This window comes from Carassius carassius, chromosome 34 (assembly GCF_963082965.1).
Source record: "Carassius carassius chromosome 34, fCarCar2.1, whole genome shotgun sequence".
Taxonomy (NCBI): domain Eukaryota; kingdom Metazoa; phylum Chordata; class Actinopteri; order Cypriniformes; family Cyprinidae; genus Carassius; species Carassius carassius.
This window is the reverse complement of record NC_081788.1, coordinates 1,803,333-1,828,461: the sequence shown is the minus strand read 5'-3', so window position 1 is coordinate 1,828,461 and position 25,129 is coordinate 1,803,333. Positions and strand designations below refer to the sequence as shown.

General features: G+C 38.3%; 1 pseudogene; it reads right to left on the bottom strand.

Moving 5' to 3' along the window:
- Positions 1–349: 349 nt before the first annotated feature.
- Positions 350–21,784, bottom strand: LOC132115064 (selenoprotein K-like; annotated as a pseudogene).
- Positions 21,785–25,129: the final 3,345 nt, after the last annotated feature.

Below are 25,129 nucleotides of genomic sequence, written 5' to 3'. Positions count from 1 at the left end.
CATTGTTATGCTATTGTTATTATTTTTTCTGGTTTATGCTTTACTGTATATTATTATCTTTATGTTATACAATTTGTTTTGTCCTGATAAGTTATGTTTGTTCCCCTTCTACTCTATCATTCTCATGATGAACAAAGTACAAAGAACAAAGTAAGAACTTCATTGTACTAGTACATATGACAATAAAGCTCTTGAATCTTGCTGGTCAGCTAGACTCCCTGTTCGCAAAGCTTGACGATAATTTTGAGTCTAGGGGTAATCTTGGATAAATCGTTACATTTTAATAAACAGATCAGTGATCAATTAATTCAAGTAATAAAAGCCACAAATCTCGACAGAACACAAAGCATCATCATAACTTATTTTATTGATGCAAAGTGTACATACAACATCCACTACAACATATATTTCAGAAGATATATTAATAATAAAAATAATAAAAGTGTGAGAGAGTCCTGTTTTTTTTTTATGATGGCGGCTGGGGTTTGGCTGCCATGATCAGTCAGTCTGGCCCCTCAGACGAGGAATTCCCAGAGTAACGTCAAGAAACTGCTTGAAAGCAGCGGCAGCCGTGGGAAGAGGAGTGTGACGTACTGAGTGCATGTCTGCAACGGAGCCCTATCTGAGCGGTATGCAGCCTAAAACCAGCATGTCTCACCCCTGTGCGCCTGCATCGTTGTGCAGGCGTTTACCTGCAGAAGACAGACAAATGGTTATTCACAATGAATTCCTCTCAGTAAGTTTGTCTCAGGTTGTTCCACAGGTTCTTCGCTCGTACTAACCTTCCTCATCCTCCTCCGCCCATAGGAGGAGGGGTGGGACCTGCACCGTGGTTTATTCTACCCATTCGTCTGCGCCCAGGGAATCCGGGAGGACTGCAACAAGATCATAGTGTCAAAACAGAAAACCTGATCACATCATGATTAAACAAGAAGTGGTTCTGCAGATGAAGAGTTGAAACGTACCCTCTGCCATCACTGAAGCGAGACGACGCACTGGTGTGTCCATCTTTAGACCGATCTGGCTGAACGATAGTCTGGAAGCTGTGGAGACAGACAGACAGATTAAACTTTATTGTCATTGCACATGTAAGGTACAAGGCTGCTAAAAAAAAGAATTGCTTATGAAGAAACAAACTCAGATATATTTCAGATGGCCTGGGTGTAAGTACATTTTCAGCAAATTTTCAATTCAAGCAAACTATTCCTTTAAATGCCATATCAGCATCAATGGATATATATTTACAGTAAAAATATTAAACTGTAATAATACATTATAAAAAATAAACTGTATAAAACCTTTCAGTTTAATATGACACAAATTATAACATTTTCACAGTAAAACCATTCTTTATATCCTCATCAGAGAACACAGAACATCCAACATGTAGACCCGAAAAAGGAGAGGCGCATAGACAGGAACTTAAATACCGTATTTTTCGGAATATAAGCCGCACATGAGTATAAGTCGCATCATTCCAAAAATATGTCATGAGGAGGAAAAAAACATATAGTCGCACTGGACTATAAGTCGCATTTATTTAGAACCAAGAACCAAGAGAAAACATTACCGTCTCCAGCCGGCTGTAGACTGTAATGTTTTCTCTTGGTTAATTTCTCTCGGTTCATGTCAAATAAATTTTAATAAATAAGTCGCACCTGACTTTAAGTCGCAGGACCAGCCAAACTATGAAAAAAAGTGCGACTTACAGTCCGGAAAATACAGTACTAGAGATAATTCCTGAACAGGTGCATGGAATGACAAAATCAAAATGGGACATTGAACACATGGGGCCCTATCATACTCCCGGCGCAATGCGACGCAAGGAGCAGCACAAGTGTGTTTGCTAGTTTCAGTCTGGTGCGTTCGCATTTCCCCATCCAGCGCCACATCGTGTAATTAGCAAATGCATTTGCGCTCATTTGTACGCCCATGGGGTGTAAAAAGAGGTGTGTTCCGGCGCACTGCTGGCGCAATGCTGTTTTAAGGAGCTGAAAATAGACTGCGCCATAGACCAACTCAAACCTGGTCTAAAGTCTGGCACAATGCTTTTTTTTGTTTTGTTATTTAAAGAGCATGTTATTATAGGCAGGTCCGCAACGAGCGTAGGCCTACACACTGCTTATTAAACACAGGGACGCAGCACACAAACATGCCAAATATAAAAAAATTAAAGGATTGCAATGCATAAGAATTTTTTGTAGGCTAATTAAATATACATACTAGGGGTGTGCACGGATAGTCGAACATTTGAATATTCGTTCTGCTCTAATTAATCGATAAATAAAAATGATATTCGAATTTCGCAAAAAAAAAAAAAAAAAAAAAAAAAAAAAAGTTCACAATAAAACCTAATTTGGTCACTTTCTGTGATTCTCCACTGCACATTTGAAGGTCTATGCAAGCAAAAAAATATTAATGAATGAATAAAAGGGGCCATTCACATATCACGCCTAATAACGCGTGGAAAAGGCTATGCGCGCCGCTTTCTCCTTCTTTCCAAAGCGCTCGGGCAGAAGCCTCCATTCTAAGCAACAATGACGCGCTCTCTCCATGAAGATGCGGAAATTTCAGCAAAGGATAAATGGATTTGCAGCACAAAAAAAAATCGCTTTCAGTAGCTCTGCTACTAAATTTATTTCAAAATGGCAATCCACATACAGCTATGAGCAGCTGTTCCTTCATCTTGGCTGAGCTTTCAACGTTGTTACGGGAAAGGATGAATGTTTAGTTCTTGTCACATGACCTGTGGTGCGCTTGCGGCATTCTGAAAAGTTTAGATTTTTTTTTTTAGACTCGATGCAGTGCGGACGCGCCTGGAAAAAACGGGACCGCGTTGCTTCCATTATAAGCGCGCATACCGCGCGCCTACATTGGAAATAACGAACTTGAGCATGCAAAAGACGCGATATGTGAACGGCCCTTAAGAACTGCGGCCTTCTACAGTTCTTCAAATATGGCGTGGAGAATCACAGAAAGTGGCCGAATTCAAGAACATTGTTTCGGCATCCCTCAAGCAACGCATAAACACCGCTAACTTGGAGAATGCAGTGAAAACTCCTCTTCTCGCGTCTGCCCTAGACCCTCGGCACAAACATCTCAGGTTTCTCGATGAAAACATGAGAGAAGTAAGAAAAGAAAAATTTATTTGAACACTATCAGAACATTTTCCTTGATGCGAGTGGTGCGTCACCAATGATGAAGAGGATGCAATGCCCACTCGTTGGAAAAGGCTGAGCCAGTTCTCCAGCGATGATTACAGAGAGTCCAGCCGAGACGAGTGGGAACAGTTCTTGCTGGAGCCATGTATTCCATGTATTCCACCAGATGAGGATCCCATTCAGTGGTGAAACGAAAACACGAAGCGCTTCACAAAACTTATTCGCTTAGCACACCGTTATTTGTGAGTCCCGCCATGTCTGTGCCGTCAGCTGAGCGCGTTTTCTCCGCGGCCGGCCTTATTGTTAACAGACTAAGGAGCCGACTTTCCCCGATCATGTTTACATGCCCATATTTCTTAACAAGAACATTTGAAACAATAGAAAAAAAGCAAAAAAGATTTGCTGACAGTTTAAAAGTTAAGTGTAAGCTACATTCTGTACAATAGCCTAATTGCTGCAGGCTGCTTTACGTTTTTTATTTGTTCACTTTTTTTTTTTTTGCTTTTAATCTGTACTTTTGTTTGTTTGCACGCATTGTTAAATGTTTTTCCGCTACAAAACACGATGTGTAATGTTCAAGCTTATTGTGTGTAAGCTTGTTCAAAATGACGGAAACAAATGTTGCTGAAAAATAACGTCTGACTCATTAAACTTAATTTAAATAAACGAATATACGAATATTCGTTTTTTGTGAGCTCATATTCGAATGTGATATTTGTGGAAAACGCCCATCCCTAATACATACATACATATACATATACATTTATAAATGCCTACATGTCATAATTAGGGCTGCTCCGATCATAGAGCAGCTGTTACTACACAGAGCCATTGTTAACTGAGAAGATGCGCAAATCCACCTTCATTTTCAGCGTTTATTTGCGCATCTTCTCAGTTAACAACGGCTCTGTGTAGTAACAGGTGCTCTATGTGAAATCACGCACCTGAGGGAATTTACCGCTGATTAGAGAACCGGCTTTACTGATGAGATGCGCATTAACGATCGGCCGATCGTGATAGGAGCAGCCCTAGTCATAATGGATAGTCATTGCATGTATCAGAATAGCTCCGTTTCATCCCGGAGGCACGTTGTCTTTGTGCTATATATATATATTAGGGGGGAAACGGTACGTGTATTCGTACCGGACCGTTTCGGTACAGGGCTTTCGGTACGGTGCACATGTGTACCGAATGACCGAATGCAATATTTTGTGTGCGGAACATATACATTTTCGTGTTTCCAAACGAACATATTAAGTGGCGGAAGTCTCCGCGTTCAGCGCAAATCCCGCCCTGCAGCTGATTCTAAGGCCGGCGACACACTGGATGCGTGGCGTGAACGTGGCGGCATCACGCGAGTGTGAACATCACTACAACTAGGAAAAAAACGATTGTAATTCAAACGCAGCTCCCGTCGGCATTTCCTTTGCTCTTAATTCCGATCGGTCCAACGCAATAACGAAATCTGAGCAGGTCACTTTGGAAAAGTTATATATATTTTTTAAATATGAGCAGGCCTACAAGCTGGGATTGTTAATGCTGCACTGTAATCATAGTTTTTTTATTTTTCATTATATTTTATTATATGATATTGGTTTGAGACAGAGTATTTTATTTAGTGGAGAACTTTGCAGCAGTATTTTATTTTATATATATTTTTTAAAAGTATTTTAAAATAGTGTAAACCAATTGTTAAAAAAAGTTTATAGTAATAAACAACCTGCAGTTTAATTTTTGCATTTCTTTCCCTTACTGTACCGAAAATGAACCGAACCGTGACTTTAAAACCAAGGTACGTACCGAACCGTGATTTTTGCGTACCGTTACACCCCTAATATATATATATATATATATATATATATATATATATATATATATATATATATACACACACACGTTCTGTATAGTTATAAATCAATATAATTTCAGCATCAGTATCATCACTAGCCTGCAGGAAGAGTCAGTGTAAAATACCCCCCACTAATGCACAGACTGACACTCTGTATACAACAATGTTAATTATCTAGTATGCAGAGGTTTTATCCAAATTTCAGAAATGACTTGAGACTCTCTGAAGCATTAATAATAATGTATTGGAGTCAATCTATAATTAGGGGTACATGTCATTTGACTAATTAGACTAAGACTAAATTTCACTTCAAATGATGATCACAGTTAATTCTCAGCACATAGAGACTTTTTCACCTAGATATCACACTATAGAGACGGTGTCTGTTCCCCAAACTAGAAAATACAAAAAACGTCCAAACCAAGTTAAGATTAACATTTTAATTGAGGTTCAACAAATAAAAAACAGAAGCAATATGGATAAACAAATGATAAAGCTTGGCTTATTGAATATCAGATCCCTTTCTACGAAAACACTCTTTGTAAATAATATGATCACTGATCATAATATAGATGTACTCTGTTTGACAGAAACCTGGCTAAAACCTGATGATTACATTATTTTAAATGAGTCCACCCCCCAAGATTACTGTTATAAACATGAGCCGCGTCTAAAAGGCAAAGGTGGAGGTGTTGCTTCAATTTATAACAACGTTTTCAGGATTTCTCAGAGGGCAGGCTTCAAGTATAACTCGTTTGAAGTAATGGTGCTTCATATAACATTATCCAGAGAAACAAATGTTAATGATAAATCCCCTGTTATGTTTGTACTGGCTACTGTATACAGGCCACCAGGGCACCATACAGACTTTATTAAAGAGTTTGGTGATTTTACATCCGAGTTAGTTCTGGCTGCAGATAAAGTTTTAATAGTTGCTGATTTTAATATCCATGTTGATAATGAAAAAGATACATTGGGATCAGCATTTATAGACATTCTGAACTCTATTGGGGTTAGACAACACGTTTCAGGACCTACTCATTGTCGAAATCATACTCTAGATTTAATACTGTCACATGGAATTGATGTTGATGGTGTTGAAATTATGCAGTTAAGTGATGATATCTCAGATCATTATTTAGTTCTGTGCAAACTTCATATAGCCAAAATTGTAAATTCTACTTCTTGTTACAAGTATGGAAGAACCATCTCTTCTAACACAAAAGACTGCTTTTTAAGTTATCTTCCTGATGTAACCAAATTCCTTAGCATATCCAAAACCTCAGAACAACTTGATGATGTAACTATGGACTCTCTCTTTTCTAGCACTTTAAATAAAGTTGCTCCTTTACGCTTAAGGAAGGTTAAGGAAAACAGTTTGACACCATGGTATAATGAGCATACTCGCACCCTAAAGAGAGCAGCCCGAAAAATGGAGCGCAGCTGGAGGAAAACAAAACTAGAGGTATTTCGTACTGCTTGGCGGGAAAGTAACATATCCTACAGAAAAGCATTAAAGACTGCTAGATCCAATTACTTTTCTTCTCTTTTAGAAGAAAACAAACATAACCCCAGGTATTTATTCAATACAGTGGCTAAATTAACGAAAAATAAAGCCTCAACAAGTGTTGACATTTCCCAACACCACAGCAGTAATGACTTTATGAACTACTTTACTTCTAAAATCGATAATATTAGAGATAAAATTGCAACCATTCAGCCGTCAGCTACAGTATCACATCAGACAGTGCACTATAGACCCCCTGAGGAACAGTTCAACTCATTCTCTACCATAAGAGAGGAAGAATTGTATAAACTTGTTAAATCATCTAAACCAACAACATGTATGTTAGACCCTATACCATCTAAGCTCCTAAAAGAGGTGCTTCCAGAAGTCATAGATCCTCTTCTGACTATTATTAATTCCTCATTGTCATTAGGATATGTCCCCAAAACCTTCAAACTGGCTGTTATTAAGCCTCTCATCAAAAAACCACAACTTTACCCCAAAGAACTAGTTAATTATAGACCAATCTCGAATTTCCGTTTTCTGTCCAAGATACTAGAAAAGGTGGTATCCTCACAATTATATTCCTTCTTATAGAAAAATGGTATATGTGAGGATTTTCAGTCAGGATTTAGACCGTATCATAGTACTGAGACTGCTCTCCTTAGAGTTACAAATGATCTGCTCTTATCATCTGATCGTGGGTGTATCTCTCTATTAGTTTTATTGGATCTTAGTGCTGCGTTTGACACAATTGACCACAACATTCTTTTGAATAGACTTGAACACTTTGTTGGCATCAGTGGAAGTGCATTAGCATGGTTTAAATCGTACTTATATGACCGCCATCAGTTCGTAGCAGTGAATGAAGATGTATCCTATCGATCACAAGTGCAGTATGTAGTACCTCAAGGCTCAGTACTAGGGCCGCTACTCTTCACGCTTTATATGTTACCCTTGGGAGAAATCATCAGGAAACATGGTGTTAGCTTTCATTGTTATGCTGATGATACCTAGCTCTATATTTCTTCGCAGCCCTGTGAAACACACCAATTTGAAAAACTAATGGATTGCATAGTCGATATAAAAAACTGGATGACGAGTAATTTCTTACTGCTAAATTCTGAAAAAACAGAGGTGTTAATTATAGGACCTAAAAACTCTGCTTGTAATAACCTAGAACACTGTCTAAGACTTGATGGTTGCTCTGTCAATTCTTCGTCATCAGTTAGGAACCTAGGCGTGCTATTTGATCGCAATCTTTCCTTAGAAAACCACGTTTCTAGCCTTTGTAAAACTGCATTTTTCCATCTCAAAAATATATCTAAATTACGGCCTATGCTCTCAATGTCAAATGCAGAAATGTTAATCCATGCATTTATGACCTCAAGGTTAGATTATTGTAATGCTTTATTGGGTGGTTGTTGTGCACGCTTAGTAAACAAACTACAGCTAGTCCAAAATGCAGCAGCAAGAGTTCTTACTAGAACCAAGAAGTATGACCACATTAGCCCGGTCCTGTCAACTCTGCACTGGCTCCCTATCAAGCATCGTATAGATTTTAAAATATTGCTTATTACTTATAAAGCCCTGAATGGTTTAGCACCTCAGTAGTTGAATGAGCTCCTTTTACATTATAATCCTCTACGTCCGCTACGTTTTCAAAATTCAGGCAATTTGATAATACCTAGAATATCAAAATCAACTGCGGGCGGCAGATCCTTTTCCTATTTTGCGCCTAAACTCTGGAATAACCTACCTAACATTGTTCGGGAGGCAGACACACTCTTGCAGTTTAAATCTAGATTAAAGACCCATCTCTTTAACCTGGCATACACATAACATACTAATGTGCTTTTATTATCCAAATCCGTTAAAGGATTTTTAGGCTGCATTAATTAGGTAAACCGGAACCGGAAACACTTCCCATAAGACCCGATGTACTTGCTACATCATTAGAAGAATGGCATCTACGCTAATATTAGTCTGTTTCTTTCTTGTTCCGAGGTCACCGTGGCCACCAGATCCAGTCTGTGTCCAGATCAGAGGGTCACTGCAGTCACCCGGATCCAGTACGTATCCAGACCAGATGGTGGATCAGCACCTAGAAAGGACCTCTACTGCCCTGAAAGACAGCGGAGACCAGGACAACTAGAGCCCCAGATACAGATCCCCTGTAAAGACCTTGTCTCAGAGGAGCACCAGGACAAGACCACAGGAAACAGATGATTCTTCTGCACAATCTGACTTTGCTGCAGCCTGGAATTGAACTACTGGTTTCGTCTGGTCAGAGGAGAACTGGCCCCCCAACTGAGCCTGGTTTCTCCCAAGGTTTTTTTTCTCCATTCTGTCACCGATGGAGTTTCGGTTCCTTGCCGCTGTCGCCTCTGGCTTGCTTAGTTGGGGTCACTTCATCTACAGCGATATCGTTGACTTGTTTGCAAATGAATGCACAGACACTATTTAACTGAACAGAGATGACATAACTGAATCCAATGATGAACTGCCTTTAACTATCATTTTTGCATTATTGACACTGTTTTCCTAATGAATGTTGTTCAGTTGCTTTGATGCAATGTATTTTGTTTAAAGCGCTATATAAATAAAGGTGACTTTGACTTTTATATCAGAAGACATTTCTAATTCATTTAATTAAAAAAAAAAAAAAAAAATTGATATCGCTCTTATTTTGCAAAAAATGGCATATACTATACTGGAATTTGTGTTTTGTCTGATTTGGTAAATATGAGGTTTTGCTCTTTAGATTGCCTAAAAAAAAAAAAAAAAAAACGTTTCTGTATATATTTCTCGTAAATATTTGTCATAAATAATCATTAAATTATGAGAAAGGTGTTTTACAAATATTTTGCTCATGCATCTACATTAGATCATTCATTTTGTTTATGTCCGAGAAATATAAACCTCCTATAAATGAGTAATGGTTTGTTCTAAAGTCACATGCATTTTCCTTTAAGGATAAAATATAACTTAATTCACACCATATTTCTGATATTATCGGTCAATCTCATCAGATTAACTTTGATCGTTCACTTTTATTTTATATCCGTGAGTGCAGTACACCTGCAAAGCGTTAGCACTCGTTAGCTTGTCATTAGTGTTTTCATTTGAACCTATCGCTGTTTTCTTTTCTCCTCTCCTCTCGCTCCAGTTTTTCACAAGCTCATCAAACAACCGCAGTAAGAATATTTCATCAAGCACGGTGAGTAATGGCTTCTCCTGCTATTGTTATTTGCACCTCTTGCCACATGTACAGTTTATCTATCTCTGTCGCTGATGAGGGATTTACATGTGATAAATGCAGGGAAATAGTTAGGCTGACAGAGAAGATTTCAGAATTAGAGACACGTATCCAAACTTAAATTGAGGACAGTAAGAATGTTAGGGCTGTAGATACGGCTTTGGATGCGTCTAGCTCAGGGATTCCTGTACATTTTTCGGTTCCAGCAACAGAACCCCTGCAGCAGGGCAACTGGATGACGGTGAGGCAGCGTAGTCGTGGGTCAAAACACCGCTCTTCTGTTCCGATCAAAACATTAAACAGGTTCTCCCCACTCAGTGATGCACCCACTGAGAAACCTGATGAAAGTGCTCTAGTTATTGGTGATTCTATTGTATGGAACGTGAATATAGAGACACCAGCCACCATAGTCAAATGTTTACCGGGAGCCAGAGCGCCTAACATTTTGGCAAATTTAAAAGTGCTGGCTAATTCTAAACGTAAATACAGTAAGATTGTTATTCATGCCGGCGCTAATGATGTTCGACTTCGCCAGTCGGAGATCACTAAAAATAACATTAAAGAGGTGTGTAAACTTGCAAGCACGATGTCAGACACTGTAATATGCTCTGGTCCCCTCCCTGCTTACCGTGGTGTCGAAATGCATAGCAGATTGTCATCACTCAATGGCTGGATGTCTAAGTGGTGCCCACAAAATAGCATAGGTTTCATAGACAATTGGACGAGCTTTTGGGGCAGACTTGACCTGTTGAAAAGAGATGGTCTTCATCCCTCCTGGGGTGGCGCCACTCTTCTCTCTAGAAATATGGCAAATAGTCTTAGTGTTTATACTTGACTAACTGGGGCCCAAGTCATGAAGCAGACAGACTGGCTAAACCGACCGTCTGCTAGCTGCCTCCCGTCACAGAGGTCAGTTAATTCTCAGCACATAGGCTACGTTCACACTGCAGGGCTTAATGCTCAATTCCGATTTTTTGAAAAAGATTCAATTTTTTTGCAAGGCCGTTCACATTTCCAATTAAATGCGACCTTTTGTGATCTTCTGTGTGAACGTGAAAAGACCCAGAAGTGACCTGCATGCGCAGAAGAGTACTCAACGGTCAACGACGTCACTCGTTGTTTGCAGAAGTAGCTACCATTAAACATGGATGTCAACAACAGTGTAGTCAACAGCGGAGCTCTTTTTGCAATATTAAAGTTATTTTCCCAACGGAGCCAGCACAATTACAATCTTCTCGTTTTAAGAAAAAAATTTAAAAGAGGGAGAGAGCAAGGTTTTTGGCCATGGCGTTTTGTGGAGCAGTGTTAGCAACGTCGGTACAGAGAAACGTGTGGGTGCGGAGTCGCAACCAGGATGGTGGGATACTGATGTGAGTGGCTTCACTAATACAGAATTCATCAGTTTATATTCTCGTTCCCGCCTACTTCAATGCAGAATTAGGACATTTGTAGCGTATCAATGATGTACGGGTCGGATACATGTGGCCTGGCCGTTCAGACAGAGGTCGCATTTCAAAAGATCGGATACGTATCGGATTCAGGACCACATACCCAAGTGGCCTGGGTCACATTTGAAAAGATCGGATCCGTGTAGTTCAGACTGTCATGAAAAGATGAAAAAACGTCCAAACCAAGTTAAGATTAACAATTTAATTGAGGTTCAACAAATAAAAAACAGATGCAATATGGATAAATGAATGATAAATCTTGGCTTATTGAATATCAGATCCCTTTCTATGAAAACACTTTTTGTAAATAATATGATCACTGATCATAATATAGATGTGCTCTGTTTGACAGAAACCTGGCTAAAACCTGATGATTACATTATTTTAAATGAGTCCACCCCCAAGATTACGGTTATAAACATGAGCCGCGTCTAAAAGGCAAAGGGGGAGGTGTTGCTTCAATTTATAACCACGTTTTCAGGATTTCTCAGAGGGCAGGCTTCAAGTATAACTCGTTTGAAGTAATGGTGCTTCATATAACATTATCCAGAGAAACAAATGTTACGATAAATCCCCCCTGTAGAGGGGAAGTCGTGGCCTAATGGTTAGAGAGTCAGACTCCCAATCGAAAGGTTGTGAGTTCGAGTCCCGGGCCGGCAGGAATTGTGGGTGGGGGGAGTGCATGTACAGTTCTCTCTCCACCTTCAATACCACGACTTAGGTGCCCTTGAGCAAGGCATCGAACCCCCAACTGCTCCCCGGGCGCCGCAGCATAAATGGCTGCCCACTGCTCTGGGTGTGTGCTCACAGTGTGTGTGTGTGTGTTCACTGCTCTGTGTGTGTGCATTTCGGATGGGTTAAATGCAGAGCACAAATTCTGAGTATGGGTCACCATACTTGGCTGAATGTCACTTCACTTCACTTCACTGTTATGTTTGTACTGGCTACTGTATACAGGCCACCAGGGCAACATACAGACTTTATTAAAGAGTTTGGTGATTTTACATCCGAATTAGTTCTTGCTGCAGATAAAGTTTTAATAGTTGGTGATTTTAATATCCATGTTGATAATGAAGAGATGCATTGGGATCAGCATTTATAGACATTCTGAAATCTATTGGGGTTAGACAACACGTTTCAGGACCTACTCATTGTTCGAAATCATACTCTAGATTTAATTTTTGCATAATTTCAACACTATCAACATCAATTCCATGTGACCGTATCACATGGAATTGATGTTGATAGTGTTGAAATTATGCAGCCAAGTGATGATATCTCAGATCATTATTTAGTTTTGTGCAAACTTCATATAGCCAAAATTGTAAATTCTACTTCTTGTTACAAGTATGGAACAACCATCACTTCTACCACAAAATACTGCTTTTTAAGTTCTTCCTGATGTACAAATTCCTTAGCATATCCAAAACCTCAGAACAACTTGATGATGTAACAGAAACTATGGACTCTCTCTTTTCTAGCACTTTAAATACAGTTGCTCCTTTATGCTTAAGGAAGGTTAAGGAAAACAGTTTGACACCATGGTATAATGAGCATACTCGCACCCTAAAGAGAGCAGCCCGAAAAATGGAGCGCAGCTGGAGGAAAACAAAACTAGAGGTATTTCATATTGCTTGGCGGGAAAGTAACCTATCCTACAGAAAAGCATTAAAAACTGCTAGATCTGATTACTTTTCTTCTCTTTTAGAAGAAAACAACCATAACCCCAGGTATTTATTCAATACAGTGGATAAATTAACGAAAAATAAAGCCTCAACAAGTGTTGACATTTCCCAACACCACAGCAGTAATGACTTTATGAACTACTTTACTTCTAAAATCGATACTATTAGAGATAAAATTGCAACCATTCAGCCGTCAGCTACAGTATCACATCAGACAGTGCACTATAGACCCCACTGAGGAACAGTTCCACTCATTCTCTACTATAGGAGAGGAAGAATTGAATAAACTTGTTAAATCATCTAAACCAACAACATGTTGTACCCTATACCATCTAAGCTCTCTTCTGACTATTATTAATTCCTCATTGTCATTAGGATATGTCCCCAAAACCTTCAAACTGGCTGTTATTAAGCCTCTCATCAAAAAAACCACAACTTTACCCCAAAGAACTAGTTAATTATAGACCAATCTCGAATTTCCGTTTTCTGTCCAAGATACTAGAAAAGGTGGTATCCTCACAATTATATTCCTTCTTAGAGAAAAATGGTATATGTGAGGATTTCCAGTCAGGATTTAGACTATCATAGTACTGTTACCGCTCTCCTTAGAGTTACAAATGATCTGCTCTTATCATCTGATCGTGGGTGTATCTCTCTATTAGTTTTATTGGATCTTAGTGCTGCGTTTGACACAATTGACCACAACATTCTTTTGCATAGACTTGAACACTTTGTTGGCATTAATGGAAGTGCATTAGCATGGTTTAAATCGTACTTATATGACCGCCATCAGTTCGTAGCAGAGAATGAAGATGTATCATATCGATCACAAGTGCAGTATGAAGTATCTCAAGGCTCAGTACTAGGGCCGCTACTCTTCACGCTTTATATGTTACCCTTGGGAGATATCATCAGGAAACATGGTGTTAGCTTTCACTGTTATGCTGATGATACTCAACTCTATTTTTCTTCGCGGCCCTGTGAAACACACCAATTTGAAAAACTAATGGAATGCGTAGTCGATATAAAAAAACTGGATGACGAGTAATTTCTTACTGCTATATTCTGAAAAAACTGTTAATTAATGGACCTGTGTTAATTATAGGACCTAAAAACTCTGCTTGTAATAACCAAGAACACTGTCTAAGAATTGATGGTTGCTCTGTCAATTATTCGTCATCAGTTAGGAACCTAGGTGTGCTATTTGATCGCAATCTTTCCTTAGAAAGCCACGTTTCTAGCATTTGTAAAACTTCATTTTTCCATCTCAAAAATATAATCTAAATTACAGCCTATGCTCTCAATGTCAAATGCAGAAATGTTAATCCATGCATTTATGACCTCAAGGTTAGATTATTGTAATGCTTTATTGGGTGGTTGTTCTGCATGCTTAGTAAACAAACTACAGCTAGTCCAAAATGCAGCAGCAAGAGTTCTTACTAGAACCAGGAAGTATGACCATATTAGCCTGGTCCTGTCAACACTGCACTGGCTCCCTATCAAACATCGTATAGATTTTAAAATATTGCTTATTACTTATAAAGCCCTGAATGGTTTAGCGCCAGTGTTGTGCCAGTTTATACTTAAAAAGAACTAGCTCAAAGTTCAGTTCACACAGATGATAATGAACTAGTTCATAGTTCTTTTTTTTTTTTTTAAATGAACTAAGTTCACATATCTAAAAACGAACTAGTCCACGTTCATTTGTTAAATTCTTTTTAAGATGTTTGTATGTAATGTAATGTAATGTTTCTATGTAAACCAGACCAAAGTAGTCATGTACTGTAATGTCAAATTAGCTTGGGCTTACCCTGCTCAATGTGCAATACTCAACAAACACATTTTCACACCTTCAAAAGGAAGTTATTTCGAAATAATATGTGTTCGTGCATTTGTAAATCCGGTGAAACGTGTATTGATTTTTATTAATAAACAAGTGTTTTCTCTAAAAGTGTCGACTCGGCTGCAAAGATTAAGTTGACGATCGCCATCTCCGTGTGAACGCGCTTATAGAGAGAAATGCACATAAATAAGCCTAATGGATTACATAATCAGAGAGTAGCCTTTTTCTTTTTTCGTTTTGAATTATTTCGTTTAAATACATTTCCAGCTTTGTGTATTTGATGTATTTGTCATGTCTGTGTGAGGCATACACTGGGTTTCGTTAAGTTAGAATGTGCTCTAGTTCACATGCAATGCAAGTGAGCGCGCGGGCGCCTCCGTTATATTTGTTTCGTCGGCCTATTCATTAAATACAGGCAATTGGTTGATGAAAAGTTGATTAAAATTAAGATACAATTTATACAAAACGAAATTCACTTTAAAGAAAGGCTTTCTATAACAACTTCAACGGTCAAAATCATGTCTGACCCGCTCCATGTCTCATATTGCGCATCCTATCTTACTCTTGCTGTTCACTTTTCATAAATCAACATAAATGAAAAAAAAATAACATTATAATATTTTAACAAATCTGAAACGGGCTTTTTTTAATGGCTACAACAGTATAGTATGCCTACATAGCCTACCCTCTATTTTTACAAATTTCTGCACATTAATGTAATTCTGAATTTTGCACACACAAGTTGAAAGGCATTTGTTCAAATCAAGTTCATGGATAATTGTGCGTGCATTTATTAGCCTAATCATTATGATACTAAAATCCTAACAAATAGGCTATGCTATGTACAAAAAATCAGATGAGCCCATAATATGAACGGTTAAATATTTTCCTCCCATTGAAAATCATTATAAGAACGCTTAATGTGGCTTAATGCAGATTAGAATGTCCCCTTATTATGTTGAAATAACGAGATATCGATACTAGGCTACTGTGTCCACCGTGGTCTCCTTTTTGATCAGCGGAAACGATTTTTGCTTGTTTGGGATCTGACTGTCCAGCGTATTTGAAAAAGTTAAGCAAACTTTCCTGTCTTTTTGACATTTTTCCCCTGCGTGAAACGATCGAGGCTAACAGCAATCTCAACTAGTACAACAAGCGCGCAAGTCATGTTTCACAAACATTGAACACTACACAAACAGTAATTTTTTTTTTCATTTAGGCAATTAATTTTAGTGACACAGGAGGTGCCGGATCCAATGTCGGAGGTGACGGAACATGTTCCGGCTCAAATTAAGCCCTGGTAAAACCTGACTTTTCAAATGAGCGTGAGCGTGAACTGTGCGTGCTGTTCATTCCTGCCAGAGTGAGCGCCGCTCTCGTTCACGTTCATTGTATGAAAAGTGATTTGTTCAGTTCAGCGTTCGGCGAAAATATGAACGCGTTCAATGAACGACACTGTTTAGCGCCTCAGTATTTGAATGAGCTCCTTTTACATTATAATCCTCTACGTCCGCTACGTTCTCAAAACTTTTGATAAAGGCAATTTGATAATACATAGAATATCAAAATCAACTGCGGGCAGCAGATCCTTTTCCTATTTGGCGCCCAAACTCTGGAATAACCTACCTAACATTGTTCGGGAGGCAGACACACTCTTGCAGTTTAAATCTAGATTAAAGACCCATCTCTTTAACCTGGTTTACACATAACATACTAATATGCTTTTAATATCCAAATCCGTTAAAGGATTTTTAGGCTGCATTAATTAGGTAAACCGGAACCGGAAACACTTCCCATAACACCCGATGTACTTGCTACATCATTAGAAGAATGGCATCTACGCTAATATTTGTCTGTTTCTCTCTTATTCCGAGGTCACCGTGGCCACCAGATCCAGTCTGTATCCAGATCAGAGGGTCACTGCAGTCACCCGGATCCAGTATGTATCCAGACCAGATGCTGGATCAGCACCTAGAAAGGACCTCTACATCCCTGAAAGACAGCAGAGACCAGGACAACTAGAGCCCCAGATACAGATCCCCTGTAAAGACCTTGTCTCAGAGGACCACCAGGACAAGACCACAGGAAACAGATGATTCTTCTGCACAATCTGACTTTGCTGCAGCCTGGAATTGAACTACTGGTTTCGTCTGGTCAGAGGAGAACTGGCCCCCAACTGAGCCTGGTTTCTCCCAAGGTTTTTTTTCTCCATTCTGTCACCAATGGAGTTTCGGTTCCTTGCCGCTGTCGCCTCTGGCTTGCTTAGTTGGGGTCACTTCATCTACAGCGATATCATTGACTTGATTGCAAATAAATGCACAGACACTATTTAACTGAACAGAGATGACATCACTGAATTCAATGATGAACTGCCTTTAACTGTCATTTTGCATTATTGACACACTGTTTTCCCAATGAATGTTGTTCAGTTGCTTTAACGCAATGTATTTAGTTTAAAGCGCTATATAAATAAAGGTGACTTGACTTTTTTAGACAGAAATTTACAGACAGTGTGTAAAGTCATAACTTCTACTGTTCAAAATTATTGTCTGCACATAGAGAAGATTAATTGACCATCAGCTGTGTTATCAACTTGTTCTGGTGAACTTGCGTCACATGTTTTGTTTCTAAATATGTACAATGTTGGCAATTTATGCTCCCACTGAGTGTTGATGAAAAGTAAATACCGTATTTTCCGGACTATAAGTCGCACTCTTTTCATAGTTTGGCTGGTCCTGCGACTTATAGTCAGGTGCGACTTATTTATCAAAATTAATTTGACATGAACTGAGAGAAATGAACCAAGAGAAAACATTACTGTCTACAGCCGCGAGAGGGCGCAATATGCTGCTCAGTGCTCCTGTAGTCTACACTGAAAACATAGAGCGCCCTCTCGCGGCTGTAGATGGTAATGTTTTCTCTTGGTTCTTGGTTCTAAATGAATGTGACTTATAGTCCAGTGCGACTTATATATGTTTTTTCCTTATCATGGATATTTATGGACTGATGCGACTTATACTCAGGAGCGACTTATAGTCCGAAAAATACGGCAGTCACAAACTATTGTCATTACACACAAATTACACAGAAATTGCCTAAAACCATGGAAAACAATGGATAAACTTAAGTGATCTAAATCACGGCCACATTTCTTTATGAACTCCGCATTCATACTATTATATAGACATTATATGCACATTCATCAAGGGTTAAATATGCATTCAGAATTCCTAATAATTGACATAAACCTAAATAATATTATATATTTGGCATATACCTATTTCTCCTTAGTTCATTACTGAAAGTGTTATGGCGTTTTTGTATAAGTCTTTAACTTTAATAACCATAACTTTAAGTTTCATGATGCATTATAAAACTTAATTGACCTTTATATAAGGGATAATTTACATTCAGGTAGTTATCTAAGAATAAACCCCAACAGGGTAGTCAGGACCCCAAGGCAAAGTCTAATTATCCTGTTTATTAAAACGGCTACTTGTCTCAAGTAAATTAGACACAAAATATTGACTTGTTGAAATATTTTATTAGTGCTTACTTAAAACTTCAGCGAAGAAAAACATGTAGGGGTTAAGTATTTTCAGTCACAAGATGATGCCATACAGTCAACGATAGCGGAGTGACTTGTTAATCATCTAAAGAAGAAACCCGGATGAGCGGTTGTTATCTGGGAATAACATACTGCTGGATGACGTGATTGATCAATCAGAATCAAATATTCCACAGAGCAGTGTAATAAAATAATATAATTATATATTTATTAACATTAGAATATATATTATTATAGTGCGTGTTTAAAATGCTTTTTGGATATTAAATTCATTTTTACCTGTCAATTGTGTTACTCTGTCAACTTTGGTATGTGTGGTTTTTATGTAATAAATATTTTAAATGTGAACTAATCTATCAGAAAAAAAAAAATAGAGATATCTCTAGAAATGGATGACTTTGGTAAGGATGGTGAATAACACCAAATTCAGCATACTGTGGATTTATGTTAAAGAAAAGCATCATTCTTCATGATAGCATCCCACAGTACGCCCATTATGGTTATGAAGCCCCAAATGTATATTTTCAAACTAGGGCTGTCACGATAACAAATTTTGCTGGACAATAAATTGTCCAAGAAATTATCACAATAAATGATAATATTGTCATTCTAAGACCAGTTTCAACTAATATAATGATAATGGCATAAGAACGCAGGTACACCTTTTCAAAGATCAATAAACTTTTATTTTATGCCAGATTCAGAGCAAGAAATACCAACATGTTGACTTTGTGTGGCTTAAAATTTGTTAATTTTTTATGTTATATTATGTTTATATGCCAGTAAGAGATGCTCATATTGACCGTTTAACCTTTAACCGAAAGTAAACATTTTGACCGATGAAGGGGCCGTTCACATCACCTCTTTTTTTGTGCTCAAGTTCGTTATTTCAAAAGTGGTATGCATGCTCATAATGGAAGAGACGCGCTCGCAACGCGCTCGTTTTTTTTCAGGCGCGTCCGCACCGCACCGAGTTAAAAACAACAGCTTTTCAGAATGATGCAAGCGCACCACATCATGTGACAAGAACCAACTCAATCAGCTTCCTTCGGGGTGAAACACTGCCGAGTTTTTTACTTTTCTTCGTAAATAAATCTTGTAGCAGAGTTACAGCAAGGGTTTCTCGGTGGTGGAAATCCACTGCTGAAATGTCCTTGTTGTAACGGAGATCGCAGCTGATGGATGCTTAGCAACGTCAGACGCCTCAGGAGCGCAGCTGCCCGAGCGCTTTGGAAAGGAGGAGAAAACGACGCTCGTGTGAGTTTCTACGTGTGTGTGTGTGTGTGTGTGTGTGTGAACTCTCTGGGCGCGTTGACACACGCAACCACACGCCTACAGACATATTTAGCTGAGCAAGCCAAATGAAGCCCCATAGGCCCATTTCGACAGAAAGGGCAACTAAGTTACTTGCAAAATATGCTACGCGGTATTAAAATAAAGCAGTAGTGCTGGTACAATGCTATATCACTTAAAGTGAAGTGAAGTGACATTCAGCCAAGTATGGTGACCCATACTCAGAATTTGTGCTCTGCATTTAACCCATCCGAAGTGCACACACACAGAGCAGTGAACACACACACACACTGTGAGCACACACCCGGAGCAGTGGGCAGCCATTTATGCTGCGGCGCCCGGGGAGCAGTTGGGGGTTCGATGCCTTGCTCAAGGACACCTAAGTCGTGGTATTGAAGGTGGAGAGAGAACTGTACATGCACTCCCCCCACCCACAATTCCTGCCGGCCCGGGACTCGAACTCACAACCTTTCGATTGGGAGTCCAACTCTCTAACCATTAGGCCACGACTTCCCCGCAATTGAGACGCAAACATCCACAAGCAAATGAAGGGCGCTTCCCAAAGCTAGCCACTCTAATGAGATGTTATCTCTTTATTCCCGGGACATCTGTGCCATCAGAGATGCTGTTTTCTGCCGCGGGATGTCCACAGGCTGCGCTCCAGACCAACCCCACATCATGACACGTTACATTATTTAAATTAAAATGTTAAAAATAAATTATCGTGGCCGAAAAAATTATCAAGCTCATTTATTTCTTTTTTTGTGCGATTAATCGATTTATCGACTTTCGCGACAGGCCTATTTCAAATCAGTTATATAATCTCAAAAATCTTCAAACAAATGTGTAATCAAACATGTGGGACTACATTCATGTTTCATTTGACATAACATTTGTACGTAACACAGATGACAAATAATAAATAAAATGTTTATTTTCACTAACATTTTTAAAAAGTAATTAGAGCCTAAGCTTGCCAAAGAACTGATTTAACACATTAAGTGGACATATTATTCAACCACCTAATTTATTTATCAAAAAAAGAATAAAGATTTTCTGACTTTTTGGCTGAGATGAAATGTACCCAAAAAATATAGAATGACTCATTAATAACTACAGACCAGTCTGTGATGTTTTGAACCTCTGTTTACCAGCGAAAGTGTGTTAATGAATTTAGTTACTGCACAATTTCCAGAAAAAAAAAATGTAGTAAATACTTGACCTGTAATGGGAAATACAGTATTCTCAATTATGTTACAATAAATAACTAAAAAAAAAAAAAAACAAAAAAAAAAAAAACATTGTCTCATTCAATTGTGGTGAGACCAGTGAAAATGTTTGCAAGGCAAATAAAAGCTGAAACGAATGTCCCAGCTGGTCAGAGAAAACATAGGCCAACATGCAAATAAAATGAACTTACAACAAGCCAATAAACTCGACGGCACCCCAGAAGAGGTCTCTCAGGAAAGACAAGCTCCACGGGGACCGGGTCCTGCTGTCCAGAACCTGACCTGAACAGAGAGGAACATATGATCACACTAAACGAGCGCCAAACAAAACATAATACCTTATTATGTACGAACAATGTGTAACTTGTGTAACTAACTTGTGTCAAAAGCGTTATTTGAATATTTAATAAGGCAGAGATTGTATTTTCGATACAGGTCAGCAAATGGATGAACAAACTGACTGATGAATATGTAAACCGACTGATGAACAAGAACGTCAGCTTCATTTAATAAATATTCAGCAGCCAGGCATTCACCACAACAGCCTTCATAATAACCTAACCTGGACATTATCATTGTAACATTAACAAAACCATATGTTGATCAGACCGAGTCGAATCCATAATTCATACAAACATAAGGCTTCATATCAAAAATGTATATAGCTAAGGCAGAGTGACAAACAACACAGTTATAATCGATATATTAGCTCTTGGCTGACATAAGAACATGACGCTAAATTACATTACGGTTATCATAAGAAAGGAACAGTTTTGTCAGCAAAAATACCATGATTATTCGTAACAAAGCGATCTGTTTTTAGCACTCACCATTTGATACATAAACCATCGTCACTGCTTTTTAACCGGAACCTAGCGTCTCTTCCGGTATTGCGTAAGTGTTGGCTTGTGACGTTTGCTTTGCTTCTGAAAAAGTCTCTAATGCAAATTAATAACAAAAAGAATGACATATTGTTAGATTTCATGGAGAAATTATTATTATATTTCTAGTATAGCTGCCCCACTGCAATCTTTGAATATTACCTAAGGAAAAATGAAGAAATTCTGAACTTTTAATTTTTTCCTATGTGATCTATTTTTTTTTTCCTCTTAAATACTATTCTACAGTTTAACATTTCTCTCAAAATTTGTCTATCTGGATTAACTTGATATTTTTGCTTGTTTAAACATTCTTTTTTAATAAACAAACAAACAAACAAAAACACTTTTGCTTTGCTTGAATTAAGGAAGGGCCATTTAAACTTATTATTATTTTTAAACTTTATTTAAAAAAAAAATCTGTAAACTGTACCTTTTGCTGTTTCTTTGATTTGACATCGCCCGTTAGATTATTATTTTTTTATCATATAATCCCGAGTAGTCTCAAATACACAAAATGTATATGATTAACATGATCTTGATATTAGATAGATTGAATATTTATGAGTGTATAGACTGCCTTACAATAAATACATATTTAAAAAATGTTAAGGCTTTTCTTTTTTAAGGTTTTAAAGAAGTTTATAAGTGACTGACTATAAGTGTACTTCCTGGTTCTAGTAAGAACTCTTGCTGCTGCATTTTGGACTAGCTGTAGTTTGTTTACTAAGCGTGCAGAACAACCACCCAATAAAGCATTACAATAATCTAACCTTGAGGTCATAAATGCATGGATTAATGCATTTGACATTGAAAGCATAGGCCGTAATTTAGATATATTATTGAAATGGAAAAATGCAGTTTTACAAATGCTAGAAACGTGGCTTTCTAAGGAAAGATTGCGATCAAATAACACCTAGGCTCCAAACTGATGGCAAATAATTGACAGAGCAGCCATTAAGTCTTAGCGTTCTAGGATATTAAATGCAGAGTTTTTAGGTCCTATAAATTGACTTCATCTTTGACGCATGGTCTTCATTCCTCATACCTGGTCCTTGGGTTAATTCCATTTGTTTAATTAACAACATGCATTAATGCATTAAATATTACATTACATCAAGGTTTCCCAAACTGGGGTTCATAAAGGAACTGCAGGGGGTTCATGAGTTTAATTAAAAGCTAATAATTAAATCATTAAAATGTACAATTCAAATAAATTATTTTAAAAGAACATCAAAATAAAATACTACAAAATGTAATATTTTATAGCAAAAAATGTTCCCACAAGGTCAAAAATGCCTTATTCCCAAATTCTCGTAACACAGGGAATAGCAGGACACACACATATACTGATCAACCACAAGATTAAAGGGGTCATGTGATGCTTTTTAAAAGATCATGATTTTGTGTATTAGGTGTAACAGAATATGTTGACATGCTTTAATGTTTAAAAATCACATTATTTTTCAAATACTATACATTATTGTAGGTCCACTATGCCCCGCCTCTTCAAATACGGAAGTCTTTCCATAATCGCGAGCTTCATCTTTCAAAATGAATGTAAAGACAGTTAATAATGTCCTTAGTTTTAACATCAGATCAAGCTGAAAGAGATACGGAGTGGTGTGATGAAGCTCATATGTGTTTGCAGAACACAAGCCACGGACGTTTAAGACAGCTGACTCAACTGTGTGACCGTCTCTCTCTCTCTCTCTCTCTCTCTCTCTCACACACACACACACACAAATCTCTGTGTTTAAACATTCAATAGCAAATACTTAAACTAATAACAAATCATACTTCCTGTAGCTGATTAAGAAGCGGCAGACTCATAGCAAAGTCAGAATGACCTCCTCTCCTATATTCATGAAACGCTCGTCCATAAAATGCGTTGCTGTTCTGTTGTAAGGAATCTTAAAGATTCCTAAAAGCATCTACTTTCTGAAGGCCAAATAAAGTGCTTTTGCTCTCGTCTAGATACACACACATCTCCCTGACATGACTGCTTAAACACTAACTGTGTTACTGAAACCACACCTTCTTTCTTTGCGTGAACATTTGGGCTGCATTACGCATATATTTCCACATAGTGACGTAGATATGTGGGGTGTGTGAGAAGGAGCCGTTTCAGGGGGTGTGGTTGACTCTTAACTTTGATAAAGAATATCTCTTTGGATTTGAGATTTTAGTCTTTGCCACTTTACAGATCTTCATTATTCACCAAGAGCTTGTAACACTGCAAAGAGAAAGGAACAATTGAAATCGCATCATATGACCCCACCTTAAATTCATATTAAAACCACCTGCCTTATTTTGTCTAAAGTAAAAGTAAAAGTAAAGTTGTGACATTTGCCAAGTATTGTAGCCCATACTCAGAATTGGTGCTCTGCATTTAACCCATCCAAGTGCACACACACAGCAGTGAGAAGTGAACACACCGTGAACACACACCCGGAGCAGTGAACACACACACAGCAGTGAGAAGTGAACACACACACACACACACACACACAGCAGTGAGAAGTGAACACACACCCGGAGCAGTGGGCAGCTATAGATCCAGTGCACAGGGAGTAACTGGGGGTTCAGTGCCTTGCTCAAGGGCACTTCAGTCATGAGTATTGAGAGTGGAAGAGAGCACTGTTCATTCACCCCCCACCTACAACTCCTGCCAGCGCTAGTCCCGCTCTCTAACCATTAGGCCACAGCTGCCCCTGTGGACAAGATATGTATAGATTTTCCTCATGCATCAAGTCATGGTCTCCACAAGACCTCTGAATGTGTCCTGAACATAAAGACATTAGCAGCAGATCCTTTAAATACTGCAGGTTCCAGCACTTCCCATAGATGATCAGTCCAGACCGTTCTCATCCCAAGGCGTCATGTACTGACCCTTTTGACATTTCGTCAACATCCTACGCACATGGCACCCTCTAGCGTCAATATTAGAAGCAGATAAAAATGGGCCAGAAGGCGCCTCCTAGCGGTCTAACCCTGACCCTAACCTTAACCCATAATCTGTGTCTCATATTGACGCTAGAGGGTGCCATATGCGTAGGATGTTGACGAAATGTCAAGAGGGTCAGTATATGACGCCTTGGGATGAGAATGCGTTAATCAGTCCGATTGAGATCTGAGGAAATTAAAGGTTAAAGCAACACCTTAAAGAAAAAACATGTTTCTAGCTGCTGTCCTTATTTTGCCCTTATATTATATGTTGAAGGATTTTCTTTCCTTTTTTTTTTTTCCACTTCACACAAATATATATATTTTTTTTTTGGAAATAAACACTATTTAATACACTTCATTTTGTGATTCAGGTCTTCTGTAATTTACTGTCCTCTCTACCTTTTCTTCATTAGGATTCTTAAAACTTTTTGTCACAATTCATGATTACATATTTAAATTA